At 38.2% G+C, this 24,599-nt stretch overlaps 2 long non-coding RNA genes across 2 annotated transcripts in view; one reads left to right on the top strand and one right to left on the bottom strand.

Annotated features, from left to right (window-relative positions):
* Nucleotides 1-628: 628 nt before the first annotated feature.
* The window catches only part of LOC117097522, a 62,888-nt gene continuing 38,917 nt past the window's right edge, over nucleotides 629-24,599 (bottom strand). The window contains exons 2-4 of the long non-coding RNA XR_004442976.1: nucleotides 5,725-5,870; nucleotides 2,372-2,428; nucleotides 629-826 (exon numbers count right to left, since the gene is read on the bottom strand). This is a non-coding gene — a long non-coding RNA (uncharacterized LOC117097522). The remainder of the gene's footprint in view (nucleotides 827-2,371; nucleotides 2,429-5,724; nucleotides 5,871-24,599) is intronic.
* The window catches only part of LOC117097524, a 38,280-nt gene continuing 30,512 nt past the window's right edge, over nucleotides 16,832-24,599 (top strand). Inside the window, exons 1-2 of the long non-coding RNA XR_004442977.1 lie at nucleotides 16,832-17,084; nucleotides 19,148-19,359. This is a non-coding gene — a long non-coding RNA (uncharacterized LOC117097524). The remainder of the gene's footprint in view (nucleotides 17,085-19,147; nucleotides 19,360-24,599) is intronic.

Genomic DNA, 24,599 nt, shown 5'->3' with positions numbered 1-24,599 from the left:
AAATTAACCTAATAAGTTTATAATACTTCTCTAAGAGAATATCTTCAGCTGTTCTATTAGGTTAGTGTAAAAGTAATTGCAGTTTTTACTATTACTTTTAATGGCATAACCTGCAATTACTTTTACACCAATCTAACACATTCCTTCTGGTCAAAGAGGCCTTAGGAAGCTGAGTGCTTTTGGATCCTTTCCAGCCCAGTTCTTTCTCCTTCATAGAACTTCAAATTTATCTGTCATTTTTCTAATCCTAGCATTTTATGTTTTAAAAATAGCAAATAGTTTATGGATCCCTGCATTGTCCATGACATTTCACATTATTGTGCTTTTGACCATGAACTTTTCTTGTCCATCTCCATTGGGACGAAGGACCTCTCCTCTGAGTTCCCTTCTATGGTCATGATTAACTCAATGCCTGGCAAAGGAGGCTCTCAACACATTTGTGTGACTGAATACATAATATCAGCAACGTATATTGAATTATCTTCCTTGTGTCTCTGTTTACGAGAATTTGCACATCTTGAGATCAAGGACTCTGTTCTATTCATGGTATTCATATTTGTATTCCCAGAGTTTAGCTGGAAGCCTAGATAAAATATGGAGGGTGCTTAAAAATGATATGATTACAGAACAGATGAGAAACATTTTAATACCTTGAAAACAAGTAGAACTAGGCTCCATTCTGGGGGCAATACCACTTCTTTGAAATATTTCCTCATGTCAGAATTTCCCAAGACGCTGAAGCCGAGAGCTGACAGATGAAGATATGTCACCGTGGAATGTGACTAGTACACAATTTTCTCATGTCCTCCTGCCTCAGGTGATGCAGCTGGTGAGAGGGAAAGAGTAGGCGAGTTACAAAGGATATTTGCCAGTAAATACAACAGCCTTCAGAGCTCCAGGAGATGAACTGACATAATCTGATAAAGCATAAGAGTGTGAAGGTTTTCATTAAGAATAATTTGTAGAAGAAAGTTTTGCTAATGTCAAAGATTTGTGGGGAAGAATGAGAACACAAACAGAAAGTAAACAAAGGCTACTGTCAGTGAACCATTTGTATCATAATAGTCCACCAATTGGAAACCCTATGTTTTCTTTTCAAATTTCATTCTTTTTGATGCATACAAGTGAGTTAAAGCAAGGAAGGAAAGAAACACACATGTGGGCAACATGGCTAATTAATACATAATTGCTTTGATTCATATGTCTCATTCATGCAGAGCTTATTTTTGTAAAATAAACTTTGTGAGCTCTGGAATTGGCAGTGAACTCTTGAGTTGAGTGTAAAAGATAACATTCTTGGAAAACTTTTTGAGACATTCTACTCTGTGTTTCAAAAATGAATATGAATAACAATGAGAAGGCTTTATTTAGGGGAACCTCATATCTCTGAAAGTCTATATTTTTTAAATGGTCTGGAAATTTGTTTCTTTGTTCTTCATCATTTTGCAAAACAGAAAGAATTTTATCTCTTTGGATTCTAAAATGTAATACCCTACTTATTGTCGGATGCCCAGATGAGCACTGGAACCTGGGTCTCCACAGAAAATAAGAGGGGAGGACTATCAAAGCCAAAAACAAAGTAGTCCATGGCAAAACAAAAGACAAGTACTTCTGAAGAATAAGCCCTCTGAGAAAACCAAGAGCTAAATGAGGACATTGCTATGGTGGTGTGGGTGCATAATAGATGACGGAATAAATGATCTCATTGGGTTTCTGATATCTTGGTTTTCTGGGTGATTGTAATAGGTTATCATTATTCTGAAGCAAGCAATCTTAATTTTTTCTAACTTGCATGGGAAACACAATTACTCATAAGCTGAGAATATCTGCAGAAGCTTGAAAGTAGATGTATCAACTACTTAGGACACTTAATATGCTTAGCAAAAAGTCATTGCAAGTTTTGACGAGTCTATTAATGCATACAATTACAACACAAATCCCAGGTTTTGATTTGTGCTTCAGTAAATTCACACTCATATCATACCTTTAATATGCATGAATTTAAAAACAAGACAGCCAGATAGAATATAAATTGGCCTGATCATCAATAAACTTTAATTATTTTCTTAGGTTTACTGCAGATGCCCTGAAAACATTCTAATTAGTGTCTAAATACAGAAACTTGAACTGGTGATAGCATATTGGCCATCAGTTTGAAAGAAGGTATCATTTCTGAAATTTTCTCTAAGAAAATTTGTGTATGCAATATAAATAGAGTAAAAATAAAAAGACCATCTTTACTCATTTAGGTAACTTACAAATGGCACATTTAAAAATTTACTCCAGGCAGACCTAATCTAATGACATAGAACTCTACGTAGTATCACTGACTTTAGAGAGTATACTTTGTCTTGGTGCTCTGAAATCTTACCCTCTTGCAAAGTTGCTCCATTTCTCTTTTCTCTTTTTCCTCACTCCATTCTTGGTCCTGTAACATTGGAAAGAAAGCTGTCTTGTATTAATTCATACATAGCTTTCACTTTCTCACCTTCCAGGGGCATTGGCAAAATCAAAATAGTTTTCCCTGCATGGGAGATGAAGTCTTCTCCCCATGTAAACAGAAGTGAGAGCTCTGGCACATCCTTTGACTTCCCTGAAAGGATGGAAGCTTGTTTATATAACTGTGGTCTCTGTGCCTGGAAATGGTGGCATTATTCATGCCTTTCTTTACAGAAGGCAGTGGTACCAACATTATGGGAGAATTAGGCATTTTCTCCTGACTTTGACTAATTGTGATGCCCGTAAAGTCACCAAAGTGTCTTTCATGCTGTAGGCGTTCCAGGAGTATTTGCTGAACTTAAGAGTTGATTTATTTGTTTCTTCATCAGTCTCTATTCCATCCATTTCTATCCAGCTGCAGACACCATTAGACAAGGTCCATCTTTTCTCCAGTCAGCCTGCATTCAGTGTGTCTGAAGAGAGTTATTTGCTCAGGATTCACCCCCAGCTTTGCATGAGTATTTTGACTGTAGCTCTATTCTCTACGTGCCCACCTATACTCTTGGTGTGGTCCTACCTTGAATGTCAGCCTGCTTTGCTATGACCCTGATGCCTCCACCTGTCTTTTCAATACTCACTGGTATTGCATATAGTCCTTCTCCAAATTGATCAGACACCCAGGACAAGAATGTTGTCCCCATTTGCTCCTGTGTACTGCTCTGCTGTTCTAGTCACCTAGGAGGTCAGGAGTCCTGCAGTATTGACATCTGTCTGAAAGCTGCCTGGGTTTGGACACACATTTGTTCTGACTTCTGTATCCCTGCTGGGGCCAGCCCTAAAGATAGATTGGTTTCCTTTAGCTTAAACCCACTGCTTTCAATTTATTTACTTCCACACTGGTCTGCTTGTATGAGTTAAAAATATATAAGTCATCTTTTTATTTCATCCTCATATCATCATCATCATCACGATCATCATCATCATCATCATCTTTGTCAGCTTTACAGACAGTCATGAGAAAAACCCTCAGCAAATGTCAGCTATTTTTTTCCTGGACCTCTAAATGACCAAATCTATTTTTAAAACTCTAATAAACTCCTTAGTATAACTGCTCCATAGGTGGCATTAATCCCATATTTTTCTACTCCACTTTCTGTTATTATATATCACAGATTTTTGTTTGGAAAGATCATCCTGATTTGAATGTAGAGATAGAAGAAAGACAAGATTAGGGACAATGAGGCCAGTTATGAGGCTCTTTAAGAATTCTAAGTAAGAGATGGTAGTGACCCAAAACAGGAAAAAAGACAGTGGTATTATAGAGAAGTAGAAAGACTTAAGCAGTAAAATTAAAAAAAAAAAAAAACTGTATTGATTGGATGTCTGAGGAGAAGTACAGGTGACATTTTTCTCTGTGGTTTGGACTACTGATGGGCTAATTAAATGATTCCATTACAAATAGGAGAAATGGAGAGGATTAGGCTCTTGGATTCAGGGACAAGATGTCTGTGGGATGTTCAAGAACAGTTAGATAATTGGAGATATGTACTTTGTGCTCTCGATACAGGACTGGACTGGAAATCTATTGGAAGTAATCAGCATATAGATCATAATGGAAACATGTGGAAAGACAAGATCATCCAGACAGACAATAGCTGAGAGAGCCTAGAACTCAACATGGTAGAACACCAAATTTAACAGATGTTCAGAAAGATTAGAGCCTCCAGGAGACTGAGATTAGCATGGTCAACATTCGTTCAATAAATGTGATTGGTAAAACACTAAGCATTACTGAACCTTTATCAAAACTTGTGAAAGACCCTCAAGGAAAAATTAAACCTGGACATTAAAATAAGGTAGAGTAGTAATAACATGATCCCTGCAACCCTAACTAAGGCATATCCTAAAGCCATTATAGAATTTCCAAGCTATTAGCAGAAGAATATCTAGCTTAGAACTGCAATTAAACAGGGAAAGGATAAGGAGAGAGCTTTAGAGTTAATTGTACAAAAGGTCTGAAAGAAGGAATAATAATTAGTCCAAAGGGATGGTAAGCTATTTAATACTCTTTGGAAAGAGAGAGCTAGATTGGATTGGTTAATGAACTGACAAATAGAGATAGCTTCCTCTGGCTCTTTCTGGGATTCCCAATACCTCCAGAGAAGGAAGGGATGGCCAAGATGGCATGGCAGAGGTGAGACTGAGAAGGTGGGAACACCTTCACAATCATTACTGTAACATCTTAAAAGAGAGCTACTTCAGTCTTTAGCCTCAACATTTCCTGACTCATTCTTAATACTGGGACTTTTGAGGGAGGGACGTTTTGTTTGATAAAATTTATCTACCACTTCCTAAACTTAAATAGACCACTGATATGATTTGTCTTTATAGACAAATTATTACACTGTACCAGTCTTAGGTGAAAACAGAAATAAAATTTTACAGTGTTTCTAATAATGCTACAATGATGCAGTGGGACTGGCCTAGCTGGAATGATGATGTCACAACAGTGATGGCTCCCATTTCTTCAGTATTAGTAGGTGTCAGGCCCTGGAGCAAATATTTTATGTTCATTCTCTCAAATCCTTGTAACCTTACACATAATCTTCACTTCTAAAGAAAAATGGTGCCCACATTTATATATCCAAGTATATTTACTTTATATATCCAAGTAATGCTACTTTTCATGGTGTTTTAAGGTAATTAATAAATATCAAATTACTCTAGCCTTTAACATGATTGGTTGAGTCCATATATAGTTGCTAACATATGTCAAAGCTTATTTTAACAGTTTAGTTTGTGCTTGACTGTCAAAGGAGATCGTTCCACCCAATTTAGTTTAGGAAAATAATCTTTCTTTAAACCTATTTGAATGCAAACTAAAACTTTACTTCTTTAAAAATTTTGTAATGTGACATAAAGGTGTTCTGTCTCTGGCTGTTTTGAAGACATTCATGATTCTATGAAGAAAGATCATTAAGGAATCACCAAATCAATGTTCTTATTATTGCAATTTTGGATGGTGCTTCTTTAATATTAGACAGTTTTATAATCTACTAACTAGGGGGTAAATTCCTAGGAGAACAAACTGTTGCAGTTTTGATTTATTGCATAAACTTATCAAGCTCTCTTTAAGAACTATAAGTTATATTGATAAACTACATAGGTTTCTATTTATACAATTTTTCCTGATTATCAAGCACTGCAATCTTTATGGTTTCATTTTGGATTCTTTTATATATTTCCTTAAAAAAAAGAAGTAGACAACACTGTTGCATACGTGACCTGGCTGCATTGAATTTTAGGGACCATCTCTGTTTCCACGGGGCCCAGCATGGTTTTTCCGTTGTCATCAGTGTGTGCTCCTGACCCCTTTACTAGGCCAGGCCTCCAGATTCATCACAGATCCTATCCCAATCTTTTGCAGATGTCTGAAAGGAAATAGCAAGATAAAATTAGGTTACCCTCTACAATGAGGTGAATACATTCTCCCTGAGACCACATTTGATGAACATCTTCATCCTTGCTTAATCTGCTGAGTAATAGTCTCTATAACCATAGCTTCAAAAACCATACACTGATGATCCCAAAATCTACAGAACATTTTCATCTTCTGGCTATACACATATCCAGGTTGCCTATTGACATCCCACTCAATGATTGTATTTGTCTGTTTTCACATTGATATAAAGATACTCTCTGAGAATGGCTAATTTATAAATAAAAGAGGCTTAACTGACTCACAGTTTCCCATGGCTGGGGAAGCCTCAGGAAGCTTACAGTCATGGTAAAAGGGGAAGGAGAAACAAGCACCTTCTTCACAAAGTGGCAGGAGAGAGAGAGACACACACACACACGGGAAATAGCCATTTTTAAACCACCAGATCTCAGGAGAACACACTCACTATCATGAGAACAGCATGGGGAAAACTGCCTGCATGATCCAATCACCTCCCACCAGTGGCCTCCCTCGACATCTGGGGATTACAATTCTAAATGAGATTTGTGGGGGAACATAGAGCCAAACCATATCAGTGATCTGTAAGTAACTCAAACTCAACACGTCCAAAGTGAATTGCTCACTTTCTCTCCAAATCCTCAAAATTGTCCTTTCCCCCTCATTTCAGTTAAGGGCTTTCAGAGTCGTCTACTACCTTACTCATAAGAAGGAATTTATCTGTTACAATGCCTTTGGGTGTAAGTAACAGACAATCCTGACTCCACTACCTCTAATTGTAAGGAATTTGTTATCTCATATAATAAGAAGTCTGAAGTTAGGATATTTCATAACTGGTTAATTCACTGGCTCTATGTAATCATCAAGAACATAGATACTTTATATGTTTCCATGTGGCCATCCTTGGCATATGTACCTCTTCCGTAGATTAGTTACAAGCCGGCTTCAGCAATTCCAGATTTCACATTTTTAAGACAATATCCGAGAACGAAGAAGTGCTCCTCTTGATTATGACTCACCATAAGATTAAGACAATTTTTACCCCAGAACTAAGCTCTAACATTTTGTATCTAGCATGGAAAGTGAAGTCTAGGAAAACAGAAAATGTATTTGGTAAATGTATAGATTGTCTTTATCTTGGTTTTAATATCATTAAATCATAACTTGTGACTGGAGACTCCTACTTCCATCCATAAAAAAGTACCTGGTAGCACATTTACCATTTTACCATAAATGACTAGAAAGCTGGGTAAAACTTGTATCATTGGAAACAGGCACTGGACAATGGGCAGCCAGAACTGTGACGTCTGAGAGAAGGGAAACAAAGGAGGTGAGCTCAGTGAATGTACTTATTTCCTGCCTGAAGGCATTTGCTACGTGGTGCATGTAGCAAGACCTCAAAGAGAGAACTTCAGTCTTGCAGAGCAGAGGAGTAGAGACTGGACTTCTGGGAGGCAGAGACAGCAGAAATTTGCAGAGCAAACCACCAGAGAGGAGAATGCTACGAGAAAAAGACAACCACATTTCTGCATTGGGGTCCCTTGAGCCTGTTGCTGAATACTGAATTGCATGCATAGGATAAAACTCCACAAAACTGGGCAGAAAACAACCAGATGACAGGGAAGCTGTAAGACAAACAATTCCTAGAGCTCACATACAATTCATGATTGGGGCAAAATGTTGTCCATCTTTATTTATCTAAAGCAAGTGTAGCAAATTGATCTAATCAGGCCATCAGGAGTCATGTGCTAAATATTCAGAGTGTCTATTCTAAGGGCTGAACGCTATATTGTAAGCTCTTCAAAATGACAAGTCTCTGAGAAGGATCATACCTGAACCTTCTTCCATTTGAGTGTACATTTGGAAAAACAAAGATAGGACGCTGAGTTGGATTTCATGGTTAACCCTGAACTTTCTTGCATGATCTAAGCAAAGCACAAATTCATGCAGTTTTTTTTTGTACTTAAATTATGTGATGCACCTCTCCAAAGTTCTCTAATCCTCACCCATGCTGAGAGCCACGTGCGGGGTCGTCCAGCTAGCAAGAATAAATAACCATTCAGGGCCTTTGGCTTTCTGTGTGTGTGAGTCATGGAAGGGTTCTTGTTGGAGTGTAAAGAAAGAGAAACACATGGCAGCTCTCTAAAGCCTATTTCTGGAAACCTGACAGGAGGGAACAGATACCCATTGTTCAAAGCCTGTACAGTGTTTGGAGTCTGGAGTGGGAAATGCATGCTTAGTGAAGACCAAACTTTTGATGGATCAGAAATTGAAAAGACTTGTAATTAAACTGAAATTAAACCAGTGGTGACAGAGTGTTTTTTAGGTAAAAAGACATAGAGACATGACAGCAAGAAAAACAGGGGTCAAGATTAAGGAGTTGCCAAATTCTATTGGATCAGGAATTCTCATAAGAAAACAAAAACAAAGCACTGGAGGAGACCTGATTTCGCCTGCAATAGACTTGATCATGTCCGTGGGAAAAATAAAATAAAATCAATGCAATCTTTTGCTATAAGTGATCTACAGCTCTATTCCCATATGGCAATGACCACCTTGGTAATACAACAAAGTATATAGAATTATCAAATCTTAGCCTGCCAAAGAACACCATAATACTGATCTTTCTTTGAAAGCTGTTCATACCTGAAGCCTTTTTGGCTTCTGAACATCTAGAAAGCACTTGAGGAAAAACCTAGACCTAGTACTGCCTTTATATGCACTTAAGAGAGGCCCCTGCCATTGACTGCATATCACAAACACATGACAAATACTTTTAGTAAAAAACACATGAGTGCCCTCACTGTGGATCCAGTCCTCAGCACTGGCACAGCATGGCCTATAATCTTAACCACTGCTCTTGTGACTAAAATTGTTCAGACTCCAGGGAAATGCTTCTGCCTATCTCATGCCCTGTATCCTGGAAAAAGTGATTGTGTCTGTGCTGTTGCTGATATAGAAGAAAGAAACTGTTTTGGAGTAGAGGCAAGATTTGAACAGCAGAAGCCCTTAGGAAAGAGAAAAAGAAAATATTAAGTAACTTGTCAAATTCCTCCTCTCTAATAATATGAAAGCAATTCATTCTTTCATAACAAAGTCTTGTTTCCAAGTAGTGCTGAGCCATTTTCTTACTCAAAAAGGAAGTTTTCTTTCTTCTCTTCATGTTCCAATTGGTGGCTCCAGAAATACAAACTAGTGTAGTATCCACAACCATCATATAACGCGGCTGCAGAGCCTTCCACAATATTAAAGATTCATATTACTCTTAAATTTGTTTACCTATTTTATTAGTCATGCCAATACCTTGGGCCATCAACAGAGCACCTAGAAATGCACAACAAAAATTAATGCACCTGTCTTTGACAGTTTTCTGGCCTTCGGTCATATAAAAGCCATAGATTTATACATGCTTCCAATTCTGTCATTTTGAAAGTATATATGTCAAGGAAGAGAATCAAACATGTTTTTATAGTGTGTTAGCTTGACTAGTAACTTAAATATTAAGACATACGGTATGTTAGCCTCTAATTTCACTCTTACCTTGAGCCCTGCCACCCTGAGTCCCAGGCCTGACCTGATCCAGCACTATCCAAGTTACCAGAGCTGGATGACGTGGCTTACTAGTATTGACATTTCAGCAAAGAAAAGAAGGGTGTCCTCCCAACCTGACAATATCTGACTTATTTATCCAGAAAATATTATCGGATGCCTTAGGATCTGGTAATGTCATTTCCTGTCTAAAGAAGATTTTCTTTTCTTAGAAAAATCAGTCATTTTTGTGTTCTGCCTCCTACAAATTGTTGTCACTACAATTTCTATGTTGTAAGTTGCAATATAGAACACGTGCAGAATAAATGCTGGTCCTATATATAGAAAGGCTTAGGGGAAATACTTTTGGCAGGCCACTTCTTATATTACAATATGTTATACAATATTATATTACAAAGCATTAAAATACTTTGTAATAACTCTACCTCTCATTGAACAGGACTCTAGAAATACTGTTTTATGAATTGTGTATGCGGGTACAATAGGATGTCAAATGAGTGTGTTTACATGTATACACACACTGTACACAAGTATCTATATTAGATATATATGTTTACAATGAATTTTCTTCTGTAAATAAACTAACACAGTGAGAAAGGAGGGAAATAACAAAAAAAGTAAGTCTGCATTGGGAACTGATGTAGTGCCCTGGAAAATTTGTCTGTAATATTAAGTAAAAGCCATCTACTCAAGCAAGTTGCCCAGAATAGAGAGAAGATGGTGGTTGTCCTTAAGGGCAAATGACAAAGAGGGGACTCCACCCTGAGGGAGAGTCCAGCAGCTGGGATTGTGAATCCATGTCTGCTACTACTTCTCCTTTTGCTACTGAGCTGATCAAATATTTGAATGAGCCACCCAACACTATGTGTCTCATTACAAGACACTTGCTTCAGGTTCCGGGAGGTATCCCCTTCTCTCCCTTTTTCTTCCTGTAAGTCCAGAAGGGGTTTGCACCTGGAATGCCACTTGTTTTTATTCTCAGTTATTTCTCAACTAGTCTTGGGATAAAGACCTATGCCTTCTCTGAAAGAAAAGACCTATGCCTTTTCTGAAGAAAAGGATAAAGACCTTTTCTTCAGAAAAGTTAAGGAATCTTGACCAGCACTTTGAGATAAAGCTCAATAAGTCTTGCCTTTAAAACCATAACTTTGAGAAGAGCACTACGAAAGATTCTGTTTATTCCTAATATATGGCAGAGACTTAGGAGAAACCACTTGGAGAATGAAGTTTAAACTATAAGACAGAGTATGACATTTGGCTTTAAAAATATGACTGATTTTGTCATTAAAATGCTACGTGAAACTTAGTATGTCAACAAAATAACGAAGTCAGGTTTTTGCTGGACATGGTAGCACCGGACTTATAACATCCAAGATTTCTTAAAATTGCTTTAAAATTAATTAAATTTTGAGAAAAATTAGGTGAAGGTTCACATCATTACTAGTTAATTATAGACACCCTCCCCTAAGTGTTGCAAAACCAGACTCCTGATATCTATGATGCCATCATTCATGTAATAGAGAATATCATCACTTGGCTTCATTATTATTTTCCTATTTCTTTCACTTGTGTATTTCATAAAGCCCTTTGAAATGAAAATCCCATTGTAGAGTTGTAAAAGTGAAAATAATCTTTAAATAAGATATTCATTGTTACGATTTTTCTTTCCATAAAATTAGAATTATACATAGTAATTATCTTAGTCCATTTAGGCTGCTATAACAGAATACCATAGACTGGGTGGCTTATAAAGAAAGGAAATTTATTTTGCAAAGCTCTGAAGGCTGGGAAGTCCAAAGTCAAGGCACTGGTAGATTTGGCATCTGGCAAGGGCCCCCTTCTGATCATAGATGGCCATGTTCTCATTGTATCCTACATGGCAGGAGGGGAGAAGGGCGAGCTCTATGATGTCTCTATTATGAGAGCCCTAATCTCATACATAATTATTTTACTCTCATGATCTAATCACCTACCAAAGGCTCCATCACCTAATATCGTCACATGGGGGGTTAGGGGTTCAACTTATAAATTTTTGGGGGGCATACAAACGTTTAGTCTATAACAGTAATGAAAATTAATATTTTCTCCTCTTCTAGGTTTTAATATTAAACCTCCTATTTTCCCTCCACCTTATCTCCCTTTCTCTTAAGTCATTTTATGCAGTCCTTTGTTTCTGATTTTCAATACACATGTCTTTAACATTAATTTATGTGTCCCAAGCTATTTCATAGGTCCTTCTATTAATATAATTTTTTTTCCTATATGGTTTGGTTCTCACTTTCAGAGGTTTTCTATCAGAATTTCCAGTTGGCTAATTTCTTTATGTTGATGAAAATCCATATGGTTGCTTTTATGTATTTGATTATGGGGCCTTTCTGCTAAATCCAATCTCTTCATTCCTTACCTCCCCACACCTACTGCCAAATGGTGGTCAATTAGTATATTTTAGTCATAACTTGAATATGGCTATCAAAGCTAATTAATCTGTTTGACCATTTGGCTACCCAAGTTTCTATCTCAGCTCTCTTCCTCATTATCCACCCCAAACTATCTCAGCTCTGTTCCCCATTATCTTCCCAAAGCCATGCCAGGTTTGAAAAACTTATTAACCAAAAAGAAAATACTTAATTTAAAAAATTACTGCATGTCTAGATTGGCCTCACTAGTCTTGGCTGGAACCTTGGAGAAATTTTGTCTTCTCCTTTCTCCACAGAGTTACTTTCATTTAAAAAAACTAAGCTCTTCTCCAGACCATTTCCTCCAGTAACTCCATTTTGACTTTTGGAAGTCAAACAGGTTGAGCTCTCATTCTCCTCTAATCCTCTCACACACTGTTCCAGCCAATAAATTTTGATTTTAGTTTGGATTCTCCTCATTCACCATGGGAATGGAACTGGGTGAAAAGAAACCATTTCTGATGCCTTTTTACTTGGATTTGTTTTTTTTCTCTAAAGTGGGTCCTCATCCCAATTCAGTTCTCTCTCTTTCTCTCTTCTTTAGACAAGGCTCCAGCCCAGACCAATGACACTGCTTATCTATGATTGTCAAAATGCCAGCTTTCACCAGTGAAGAACTCCACGTGGCACATATACTATGACGTGTCTTCTAACAGATCTCAAGAGGTATTCCATAGACATCGGACATCTGCGTTATGTCTCCAGTTTAATTGCAAATCCCCAAAGGACAAAACTGAGCCTGCTTCTTTGGTTTTCAAACAAAATGTCACATCCAGTGACGTTTTGAAAAAAAATTTTGGCTCATAAATTTTAGAGCCAAGCATAGGATGCTGACAGGGCCCTACCCAACCAATGGGCAGCAGCTGGGTGACTTTTGATCTCATTTTTACTTACAAAAATTTATCTAAAATCAATTTAGAGAGTTATGATCAGCACTAAAAAATAAATAAAATAGAAGCAAATGGAAAATATCCCAGTGAATTACTCTTCATAAGGATGAGAATTGTTTTGGGAAATGTTTTATTGTATGTGTGCTGTGTCAAAACCAGCGTTTTGAAAACCATTGTGCCACAGATGCTTGGTTTGGGGTCATATAAATTGTCAAGGGAAGAGTGGTGGTAAAGTTTTGTAAAGGAGCCTCTCTGTAAAATGATGAGGGTCTTTTTGTGGTTCCTGATCTTTGACCCATCACTCTCAGAATAAGGTGTAAGCAAGCCATTAGGTTGCTGCATGAGGATGGTTGGGCATCTCCTTCCTTCATTTTGAACGGTGAGATTAAGCCACAAACTCTCTGAAGAGGTTCAAATGCTGATGTAAGTCTCAGAGTGAACACAACCTATAAACCCTACTATGAGTTTCAATCATGTAAATGGGAAGTTAATTATGATTGACATAAACTGCTAGGTTCAACAAACTTCAATTTCTTTTTTTAAATGTCAGTGGATTGCTTCCTCTGTGCCAGGATTGTGTAGACTGAAAATACAGAGTTGAATCAGGCACAGGTTACAACTTAGAAGAGCTTATGATCTAACACAGGGGTTGGCAAACTACAGCCTGTGGGCCAAATCTGGCCTACAATCTGTTTGCATAAAGTTTTATTGGAATTCAGCCAGTCCTATTGGTATATGGATTGGTTGATTTTGCATGGTCATGTACAGTTGCAACAGAGACAATATGGCCCACAAAGCCTAAATATTTACTGCTTGGACCGTTACAAAAAAGCTTGCCAACCTTATCTAATGTTGTTTAAAATATGTTTTTTCTATGAGATTTTCATATGCAAAAGTGACAACTATATCAAGAGCAATGGAATATTTTCCTTACTTTCATGACTGAACAACATAGATCACTAGTCTGATTGAGCAGCTTTAAGAGGATTCAAGAAGTGGCTCCAAAGAAAAACACTGTGATATTAATGAAGTGATATTTCATGTTTTTCTGCCTCACACATACATAATTACCCTGACCGGAGCATGGAGGTCTGACTGCAAAGTTCCAATATTATCACACACAAAAAATTATAGGGCTAGCTAAATCAGCTGAATATTAGGTCAGAGATCACAAGGGGCTATTCATTGCTTGAGTGTGACCCATTGCCATCATACACTTGTCCTAAAATCTTGACTCTAAAATTTTTGAGACAAAATATTTGAAATTAACTCAATTTCACATTAAAATAGAATTTCCCATTTCTCTTGAAAAATTACAATTGACAGCACTAGGCCTCCATTTCTGCTTGAAGGTGACCCACTAGAGAAGCAGTTTCCACATTAGACCAGTGGGGTGTACATGCTCCAGATTACTTCAATTGCTACCATTCCCCAAAGTGTTCTTGACTCAAGATTAAGCATTCCTGGCCATTGAAAACATGCATAGGTTGTTATTTTCCTCAGTGAAGAACTTTATTAGTAAGTATTCTCTTTTAAAAGTAGGATAACTAAAGATTAAACAAGAAGATTATGTTTAAAAAATGAATTTTCTGGTTGGGCGTGGTGGCTTATACCTGCAATCCCAGCTCTTTGGGAGGCTGAGGTGGGTGGATCACGAGGTCAGGAGTTCAAGACCAGCCTGGCCAAGATGGTGGAACCCCATCTCTACTAAAAATACAAAAATTAGCTGGGCATGGTAGTGGATACCTGTAATCCCAGATACTTGGGAGGCTGAAGCAGAGAATTTCTTGAACCCAAGAGGTGGAGGTTGCAGTGAGCTCAGATCACGTCACAGCACTGCACTCCAGCCTGGGTGACAGAGTAAGACTCTGTTTCAAAAAAAAAAAGAATTTTCTTACATTCAGCAGGCCCTTGGTATCAGCAGGGTGGGGATGAGGGTGAGGTTTGGGGAAGGGATTGGTTCTAAGACTCTCCCTGTAACACCACAATGCACAGATTGTTCAAATTCCTTGTATAAATGTAGTATTTGCATGTAAGGTACACTCATCTTCCCTATATTTTAAATTGCCTCTAGATTACTTAATAATGCCTAATACAATGTAAATGGCATGTAAATGGTTGTCTTTTTAAAAATTGTATTATTTTTTATTGTTGTGTTGTTGTTATCAAAAATATTTTCAATGCAAGGTTAATTGAATCTGCTAGTATGGAACCGTGGATATGGAGAACTGACTGTATTTAATATGCAAGCAAAGGGTATGCAATCTGCAGCTATTTTGCTCACTTATGTTCTTTCCTAGTCCATGTAGATATGATAGTTCGAGACCAGTGTCTTAGACCCGTAAAGAAAAGCATCCGGATAAATATTTGGATTTATTTTAGTCGTTGAAACATGCGATTGAAGAAGCTTGGAGAACACAGTCTTGGTAACCCAGAGGAGATCTGGGAGCTCATCACATCCAAACTTTCATTTTAACACTAAAGCATCTGAAGCTTCCCCCACATCCTAGGAGAAATGATCTGGTCAAAAGCACAATGTGTCAGCAACCAAGGCCAGCTCTCTAATTCCCACTCCAGGGTTCTTGAGAAAATGAGACCAATAGGGCGATAAACAATTCCCCTGAAACAGCTGGGCAACTTGTAGGAAGCTGTCAAACTTCTTCCTCCAGCGTAGCACAAATTTTAACTGGTAGTACCTAGAACAGTTTCCATTTTTGTGAAAAATGGCATCTGATCAATTTCCTCACTTCCAGTAGAGGCCGCCTGCTGTGGCTGCATTTCTACTGGCCAGTTCTCATTGGCCAGCATCTGCCTTCTTTTCCTGTGGAAATAAAACTTACGGGCAGGAGAAAGGACATATTTGGTAATGTTACGCTCCTCAGCTTCCTGCTCCAGCTGTCTCAGCTGCAAAATGTCAAGGGAAAAAATATCCCTCCAACTTGGAATGAATTCCAGACAGACCCTGATGCCTGCAAATTTGTCAGAGGGAGCCAAGTCCAGAGAAGCAGAACATGAAGAAGGTTCATTATTCGACTTCAAGAGGCATTCAAATAATCAGACACTCTGGTATTTATGATTTTCCCCATTTCAGATGGTCTGTAGTTCACAACATTCCCCTCCCTTTACCGCTGATTCTGAGCTTCCTTTTACATTAAACCTCAACAGTTATAAAAAGACTCTCACATTACTTGTAAGCCGCAGGCACTACTAGGAGACACTCTGTTCACACAGGGCTGTTTGGGGCTGGGGAAGGGCAGTTCTTTTTGATTATTAGTCTGGGGAGGCCAGGCCAGGAAGTCAGGCTCACTTCACCTTGACCGCGCCACCAGAGTCCTCATGTAGCTCCCAAGTCTGTGCCAAGGCCTCCTGCCACTCACAGCACCAAATGCGATGATCTTTACTAAAAAGCACTTATTTCCATTGGCTTTCTTATTCATTTAGTCTTTTCTTTTCATGGAGGGCAGTGGGGGGTGGAATAGCCAGTTTATCCTGACTTCCACTTTGTGAATATTCCACTAGGATTGTTTATAAAGTTGAGTTTGGGGGAATCTTTATCTTTCTCCTGGCATTCGGCACATTTTCTGTCTCCTTTAGAACCAGTGCCACATGCTGGCAAAAAGATAAGGAAACTGAATTTGTAATCCAAATCTCATTAAATTGCTGCATACACATTTTCCCTTCCATTTCTTGCTCTCTATTTCTAAATACCATGCTATTTGTTTGTACTCGGTCACCTTAAATCCTTATTTGGGTTCTCTAACAGGCACGAAGGCATCCAAATATCAATTTTAGTAACTGGTGGAAGTGCCCACATGAGGGATGGGATGTTCAGTCTTAACATGTGGTCTTTATGAATAAGGGTCTTCATTTTTTCTTTTCCTAAACTGTCCAGCTCCTCTACGCTGGTTTTGCTCCTCAACAGTCCAAGGTTTGTGCTACTTCCATGGTGATCATCTGTTAGGTCATAAACATTAGATTGTGGCATCACTGAATGAGTCAGTTGGGAGGAAGCTGGGCTGGAAATACAGCTGAGAGCCTCTGTTGACAGATGGATGCCTTCTTAATCACAGCCTGTGTGGGTAAAGGGAAAGCCTTGCTTGGCCAACCCCTCCCACTCCCACCCCCACTCTCTGCATTGATTCACAAACCTGGACTGCTCCGGAGGAGGCTGGGAAAGTCCATCCCCAGGGAATACCACTTTTTTCCTCTTCCGAGCCTCTTACAGGACACCCACACGACTAGGAGGAGGCAGAAAGTGAACAGGGAACTCATTACTTTTTGAGTGTCAGCAAGGTAAACCTGCTTTCATTTTCTTTTCCAAATCCTAAACATTTCCCTCTTAAACAGTTGATATTGTTAGCATTGTTTGTTTCTCAGTGTGTGTCCATCTGCCTTGTCTGTAAAATGGGCATAATGAGAGCTCACCTTTCAGAAAGCAGTGGGTAGGGCTAGATGGTATAATTATGCTCCCTTTCATCAGTTTTCCCTATCTGTATTAAGCACCAGGGGCTATTGGAAAAATTACCTTTTTATCAGATTTTTAAAATACAATTGCCGGAGCACATATTTAATTTTAGAAGAAATAGTTTAATAGTTCTAAATGTGGGGTTTCAGACAGCCCTGTGTCAAGAGCCGCTGTACGCTAGGTTGCTAGGAGACTGGACAGCCAAAGAAACAATGCCCTTTCCTGTGACCACTATCAAGAACTGCTCAGGATTCCTGCCAGCCTGTGAGCCTTTATCGTTCAGTCATTTTAGACCTCAAAGAGAACATTCCATCAAGGGATCAGGTTCTATCATCTCACTGGAATGCAATGTAAGACCCCAGAAACTCTAGTACAAACAAATTTACTGTGGCTCAGATTAATAATAGATAGCACTTCAGTGTGTGCCCCAGTTGTGTTCCCTCTCTGCTAAGGACAGGATAAATGAAAATAAATTGCAAATTCAGCAGGGAGATTCAGACCAAACGTAAGGAAGAACTTCTGCCATTAAGGACATAGAAGTTGTGAAGATTGCCCCTTGGGAAGAGTTGTTAAGATCAGCCTGAAAGAGCATATTTGAAGGATGAAGATGCAGCCCTCACTGGCAATGGAGGACTAGGTGATATGATTTCCTAGATTTTCTTCAAGACACAAGATTCTCCTAGTTGTGGAAAAGTGACTCTATGCATTACTCACCACTATTAAGATTGTTATTCATGATCAGGCCTGAGTGAAAGCCAGGCTACTCTTACATAACAAAGGCAGACTCTCAGGGTTGGAAGATAACTGAGGAGCCATTCATTTCATCCCTCTTCTTTCACCAATGAAAAATCAGAGACACAGAGCATTCATTGCCACATGGCCAGCAGAAGAGCTGGGCCTAGGACCGGCTGTCTGTGCTGTGCACTGTACTACACCATGTTTTCACTAATAATATAGATCTATTTAAAACATAGCTTCATCTCTGGACCCCTATGGATTTTACATTCTGAAAATGCTTTTATAAGAATTCTGTTTATGACATGAGCAGCACTGAAGCAGAAATCTGAGGAACTCTGGGGATTGGTGTGGCTAAAGATCCCAATTTAGAAGAATAGTTTAGGCAAAGCACAAAAGAGGAAATGTTATTTATATGAGCTCATTTCTACTCACCAAAAAATTTAAAAATTAAACTCAAGACCCAACAACTTTTTCCTTTCCTCAGTCCAACATGAGAGGCTTACACATGTATCCCTTTTCCCCAAACTTGCGAACTTGTCTAATATGTAGTCCCAAGTTTATAAGCTTCCCTTAGAAAAAGTTCTATTTCATTTCTATAAATCATACTTCTCTTGTTTTATAATCCTTGAAATGGATAGTGCTGCCTCATCTTTGATGAGGCATTTAACAGCTTTAATTTCTAAGTTATAAATTGTTATTTTTTCTTCTTTAAAAAATCTTAGAGGTAAATCTGTCTGTTTCACATAGGAAGCCAGTGGAGTTTTTCCTCATGCTTTCCCCACGAAGCTGCATCTGAAGGGCTTCCTCATCCCCCTGTGATCACAAGTCATGCCTCACAGATTCATTTCCTTATAGAATGACTTCAGAAAGCCAGCACTTTTAATAAATAGGAAGTAAATTATATTTAATGACTAAATTCTCACCTGAAGTTGATACTAATATTATGATAATTCTCTTGTGCCCTATTTTGGTCTTTTAAAGTTCTTTGCTGTACATCTAAGAAAATTAGAATTTCGGTAGACTCCTCGTGCAGTCCGAGAAGGCAATTTCCTAGCTGGTTTGACTAAAGGAGTTCCAGAAAGCACTCTTATCCCACATATTCTGTTGATCAGTCAGCAACTGAAATTCCAACTAATGGATTCCATTCTTCCAGTTAAGACATCATCTCCAGAAAACTGTGCTACTTGGCATCCAGCAGTGCCCAAGTATTATTTAACCCATTAGAACCTGTGACAATATCAGCTTTATTTCCTGGACCTCAGCCTGGAACAAAGGAGAGCTACACTTGGATAGTAAACACAAGTGATCTGGATAGATTACGCTGGGAAAAGAAGCCTGGAGTGGGCAGTACAGTGGGAGAACAAGGTAAGAATCAGGTAAAGACTGCCAAAAAACACTATCACTGAATCACAGCTTTCTCTTGTTTTGGGGGTCTGTATTTATATTACTTGTCTCTCAAGCATCCTTAATATATTTATTTACTTTCTCAAAAGTCTTTACTGTCATTAATCTATTTGGATTTTCAAACTGAGTCAGAAGCATACATTATGATATCATTAACTGGAGGGTATGCTAGAATCAAAATGTCCTTCTGGAATAAGTGTACATTCGAGTAAGTAAAAAACTTAAGGGGAAAAACAGGAGAGCTACTACTCAACTTTTATGGTGGTTTACATATGTTAGGTGAGGCAAGAAAGAGGTAGAATGTAAAAGAAAAGGAAATTTAGGTCATTTTTTAGGCTAAGAAAAATCAAGTTGGGGGAATTCAAGGACTGGAAACACCAGTACAAAGCTAAAGATACACTTTAATCCCAGAGATGTCTCTTAGAAAATATAGTAGTGGTTATAGAGATAGGCTGTTGGGTGATGACAATGCTAGGGCCAGAGCAATGTTTCTGATGAAAGCAACATCCTTTGTCTTACTATCATTGGAGAGGTAGACTGATTGTATGGCACTTTTATTGATACTACTAGAAAATTATGCAAGACATCTCACAGAGCAGAGTCAGACTTGCAGCCTATGATAAAACAGAAGACCGTCTGCAACATCAAAGAAATACAGAAGATTTTATGGCTTGCTGTTTGTTTACCTACAAGGGAAATGCCTGAAGGGCTGAAGTATATATTACATGTAGTTTGGCTGCACTTGGAGGAAAAACTTGGATTTCTAACTTGTGACAAACAAAGAATGCATTGTCCTTGGTCCATATTGATTGGTGAAACACAGATATTTTCCATTTATTATTCACTTTATTATTGCATTTATTTATTTTTGACTACAGTTTGTTTTTTAATTTCATTACACCTGTTTTCATTCACACAGTGAAATCACTCCTCATCCTTGGGAGAAAATGACAAGAAACGACAGCCACGGAATCTTCCTCTGGATATGGGAACAAAAATAGCTCTCAGAATAAATAGTGGCCACACCCAGGTAACTTCTTCATGAGGTGGCTTGGTGACTTCACAAGATAGGCCCCACCCGACCCATATGGGATGAGCACCATCTGGGCTGACCTCGTCTTTCGGGGTCTGTAATTACTGCACAAAGATGAAGGTGCATCTATGAAAGCAAACTTTGTCAAGATCTCAGTGACACACTCTGCTTTTCCAAATTACCTCAATTGGCAGTGTATATTAGAGTCATGGAATGTCTCTGGAAAGATACATAGGAGACCTAGTGACATTGGATCCTTGTGGCTAGAGAGACACTGTGTAAGTGCATCAGAGAGGATGACTTTTCACTGTGCACTCCTTCAGACCACCGGAAATTCAGAAATGTATATGGTTGGTGTGCATGTATTATCTCCTTAAAACTAGCTAGCTACCTATCTATCTACCTACCTACCCACCTACCTTCCTACCCAGCTAATTAATTAGCTAACCAAATTTATAAGGTGTTAAAAAAAAAAAAAAGAAAAGCCAAATAACTGGAAACACTTAGATCTTCCTCTGTTGCTATTTAGCTAACTGTTCAATTTAACTCTTAAATAAGTTATTTCCTCTGAGTTTTTTTTTTTTTTTTCTTCCACAGAAACTCTGCACCTAAGTAACACTGGTTTCCTTGTCCTTCCTCAAACATGCCAGGCACATCCCAGCCTCAGCTCCTTTGCAAAAACAATTTCCAGTGCCTGGAAAAATCTTGTTTTTGTTATCTCCATGGCTTGCATTTTGCTTAGTTTAAGTCTTGACTCAAATATCACTTTCTCAATAAGGCCTACCTTGACTCTCCTATTTAAAATTGCAAACTTAACACCCCAGAATTCCTCATTCATTTTATCTTTCATAGTAATGATCTTCTGTTTTTTTGCTTTTTTTTTTTTTGAGATGGAGTTTTGCTCTCATTGCCCAATCTGGAGCACAATGGCATGATCTCAGCTCACTGCAACCTCTGCCCCCCAGGTTCAAGTGATTCTCCTGCTTCGGCCTCCTTAGTTGGGATTACAGGCCTGTGCTACCACACCTGGTTAATTTTGTATTTTTAGGTGAGACGGGGTTTCTCCATGTTTGTCAGGCTGGTCTCAAAGTCCTGACCTCAGGTGATCCACCCGCCTTGGCCTCCCAAAGTGCTGGGGTTACAGGCAAGCCACCGCACCCGGCCGTAATGATCTTCTTTTTAAAGTACTATATAAGCATCTTAGTACTTAACATCTTTATTGTCTATATCATACTCTAGAACCAAGCTCCAGGAAGGCAAGGATTTGTCCTCAAATCTTTTGCTCATTGTTGCTTCCCCCAGCACCTAAGTACTGCTTAGCACTTATAGCTTTTCAAGAAATAATTGTTGAGTAAATAAAAGAACTAATGAGTTTTGCTTTCTAAATTTTTTATTCTTGATTGAATATTATTAAATGATTTGAGACTGACACATCTAGTTTTTAATTTGATGATTATTGTTAAGTTTTTCAAAAACAGATTTCAATGTATATTTTGAAAATAAATTCAAGAATAGCATTTTCTAAAAATGGCCAAGAGGTATATGAAAAGATGTTCAACATCACTAGTCATCAGAGAAATGCAAATGAAAACCACAATGAACCTCACACCCATTAGAATGGCTGTTATCCAAAAAGCAAAAGATAAAAAGTGTTGGCGAGGATCTGGAGAAAAGAGAACACTTGTACACTGTTAGCAGGCATGCAAATGGGTGCAGCTGCTTCGGTTGCTATGGAAAACAGCATGGAGGCTCCTCAAAAAATTAAAAATAGAACTATCATATGATTCAGTAATCCCGTGTCTGTTATTGATCCAAAAGAATTGAAAGAAAGATCTCAAAAAGGTAATTGAACTCTCACGTTCACTGTGGCATTATTCACAATGACCAAGACATGTAATCAATCTAAATGTCCATCGACTGATGAATGGATAAAGAAATGTGGTATATACATACGATTACTATTATTTAACCTTTGAAAAGAAGGAATCCTGCCATTGGTGACAACATGGATGAATCTGGCATTATGCTAGTGAAATAAACCAGGCACAGAAAGACAAATATTGTATGATTTAAGTTATACATGGAATCTAAAACAGTCAAACTCATAGTAGTAGAGGATAAAATGATGGTTACCAGAAGTTGGAGGGGGTGGTGAGAGAAATGGGAAGTTGTTGCTCAAAGTGCACAAAGTTTCTGTTATACATAATGAATAAGCCCTAGAGATCTACTGTACAGTGTAGTGTCCATAGTTATGAGTACTGTATTATATACTTAAACATTTGGTAAGAGGAAAGATCTTATGCTAAGTGTTCTTATCACAAATAATAATAATAAAGAGGGTGAGAGAAAACTTTTGGAGACAATGGATAGGTTTATTGCATAGATTGTGGTGATAATTTCACAGATGGGTACTTATCTCCAAACTCAAGTTGTATACATTCAGTATGTGCTGTTATTTTTTGTCGGTTATACCTTTAAAAAGTGGGGTTTTTAAGTAATCTTCTCTAATTGTGAAGTACACCTTTTTCCACTTGACAACTTGTTTGCCTGGCCCATATCCTAATCTTTGTTAACAGATCCTTAACATCTAGATTATTGTTATTAAGATACCATTTTCTGTTGATCAATTTTTAACTTTGGAGGATATCTTTAAGATAATCATTCTCTTTTAAACAAATGTATCACCATTGTTTGAATGTATCCATGTTTATAAGCTTTCAACACTCATCACCTGAAACAGGTTTCGTTTCATTAACTAGAGTAGTTAACTAGTGACTTCAACCAGGAGGAGACTTAAACATAGGGAATTAGACACCAAAAAAGTCCATTTGAGGAGTGAGGGCCAGACAAAGCCACTGTAACCTTTGAGGAATTCAGGAAGTTGCAAGAATCATAGGAAACCACCCCATGACTCTTGATCTCAGCAACAGCTGTGGCACTGGGGCAGGTTATCAGCAGATTTCCCAGAAGCTGCTGTAAAACCCTGTATCTGTTGTCTGTTCCATTCCCCACATTGCCCACTACTGCTAAAAAGGAAATAACAGCTTCTACTTCTCCCCTTTCTGTAGAATTTGTCTTTCCCAACGTGCTCTAATTTATAAACGAGCAAAGGATTTCCATTTTCAAACCCCACAGGTTCCTCAATGTATAGATTTCCATAAGCCTCAAATCTGAAAGAAATAGAAAGCAAATTGAATTCCTCCTCAAAAGTCTACCAGTTTGTTTTGGTGGTCACTGCTACTAAGTTCTACTGATGTGCACATTCTGTAGGTAAACCCCAAAGATGAGCACATCATGTTCACGTCTCTCTTCCTTAATGACCATGGCATGCTCATCTAGATTGTCTTTTTCTACTCCCAACACAGTGAATATCATGGGAAGCAATCCTAAAAAGTTTCAGAACATAATTCATATAATATGCCTGTACCATAGGTTAAGAAAATTAGCAAATATTGTTCTTTTAATTTAATAATTGTCCATTATTGGCCAGGCATAGTGGTTCATGCCTGTAATCTCAGCACTTTGGGAGCCCAAGGTGGGCAGATCGCTTGAGTCCAGGAGTTCAAGACCAGCCTGGGCAACATGGTAAAACCCTGTCTACCCAAAACACACACACACACACACACAAAATAGCCAGGCATGCTTGTAGCATGCCTGTGGTCCCAGCTACTGAGGAGGATGAAGTGGGAGTATTGCTTGAGCCTAGGAAGTCAAGACTGTAGGGAGCCATGATTGCACCACTGCACTCCAGCCTGGGTGACAGAGAGATCCTGTCTCAAAATAATAATAATAATAATAATCCATTATATTTCTTATAAGTCCCCTCTCTACCTCAGTTGCCTTGCGTATAAGAACAGGATATAATAGTACTTATTTTATAAGATTATTGTGAGAATTAAATGAAACTTCATCTGCCTATCTATCTACCTAGCTATGTATTTATGTATGTAAGATGTATGTATGTATGTATCTATATATCTATCTAGAGTTTGGAAGAGTGCCTGGACCACTGTAAATGCATAGTACAAGATAGCTACTATTATTACCATTGCTGTTGTCATCATAATCATCACTCTTTTCTGTAAAAACTAATGGATTTATATGTCAGAAAAATATGTCGAACTTAATTCTCTTTACGTGTCCCTGAACCTACTTATGCCTTTTCCAT

This window comes from Trachypithecus francoisi, unplaced genomic scaffold, assembly GCF_009764315.1.
Source record: "Trachypithecus francoisi isolate TF-2019V2 unplaced genomic scaffold, Tfra_2.0 Lachesis_group15, whole genome shotgun sequence".
In the NCBI taxonomy this organism is placed as follows: Eukaryota; Metazoa; Chordata; class Mammalia; order Primates; family Cercopithecidae; genus Trachypithecus; species Trachypithecus francoisi.
This window is presented reverse-complemented; position numbering and strand designations above follow the sequence as displayed.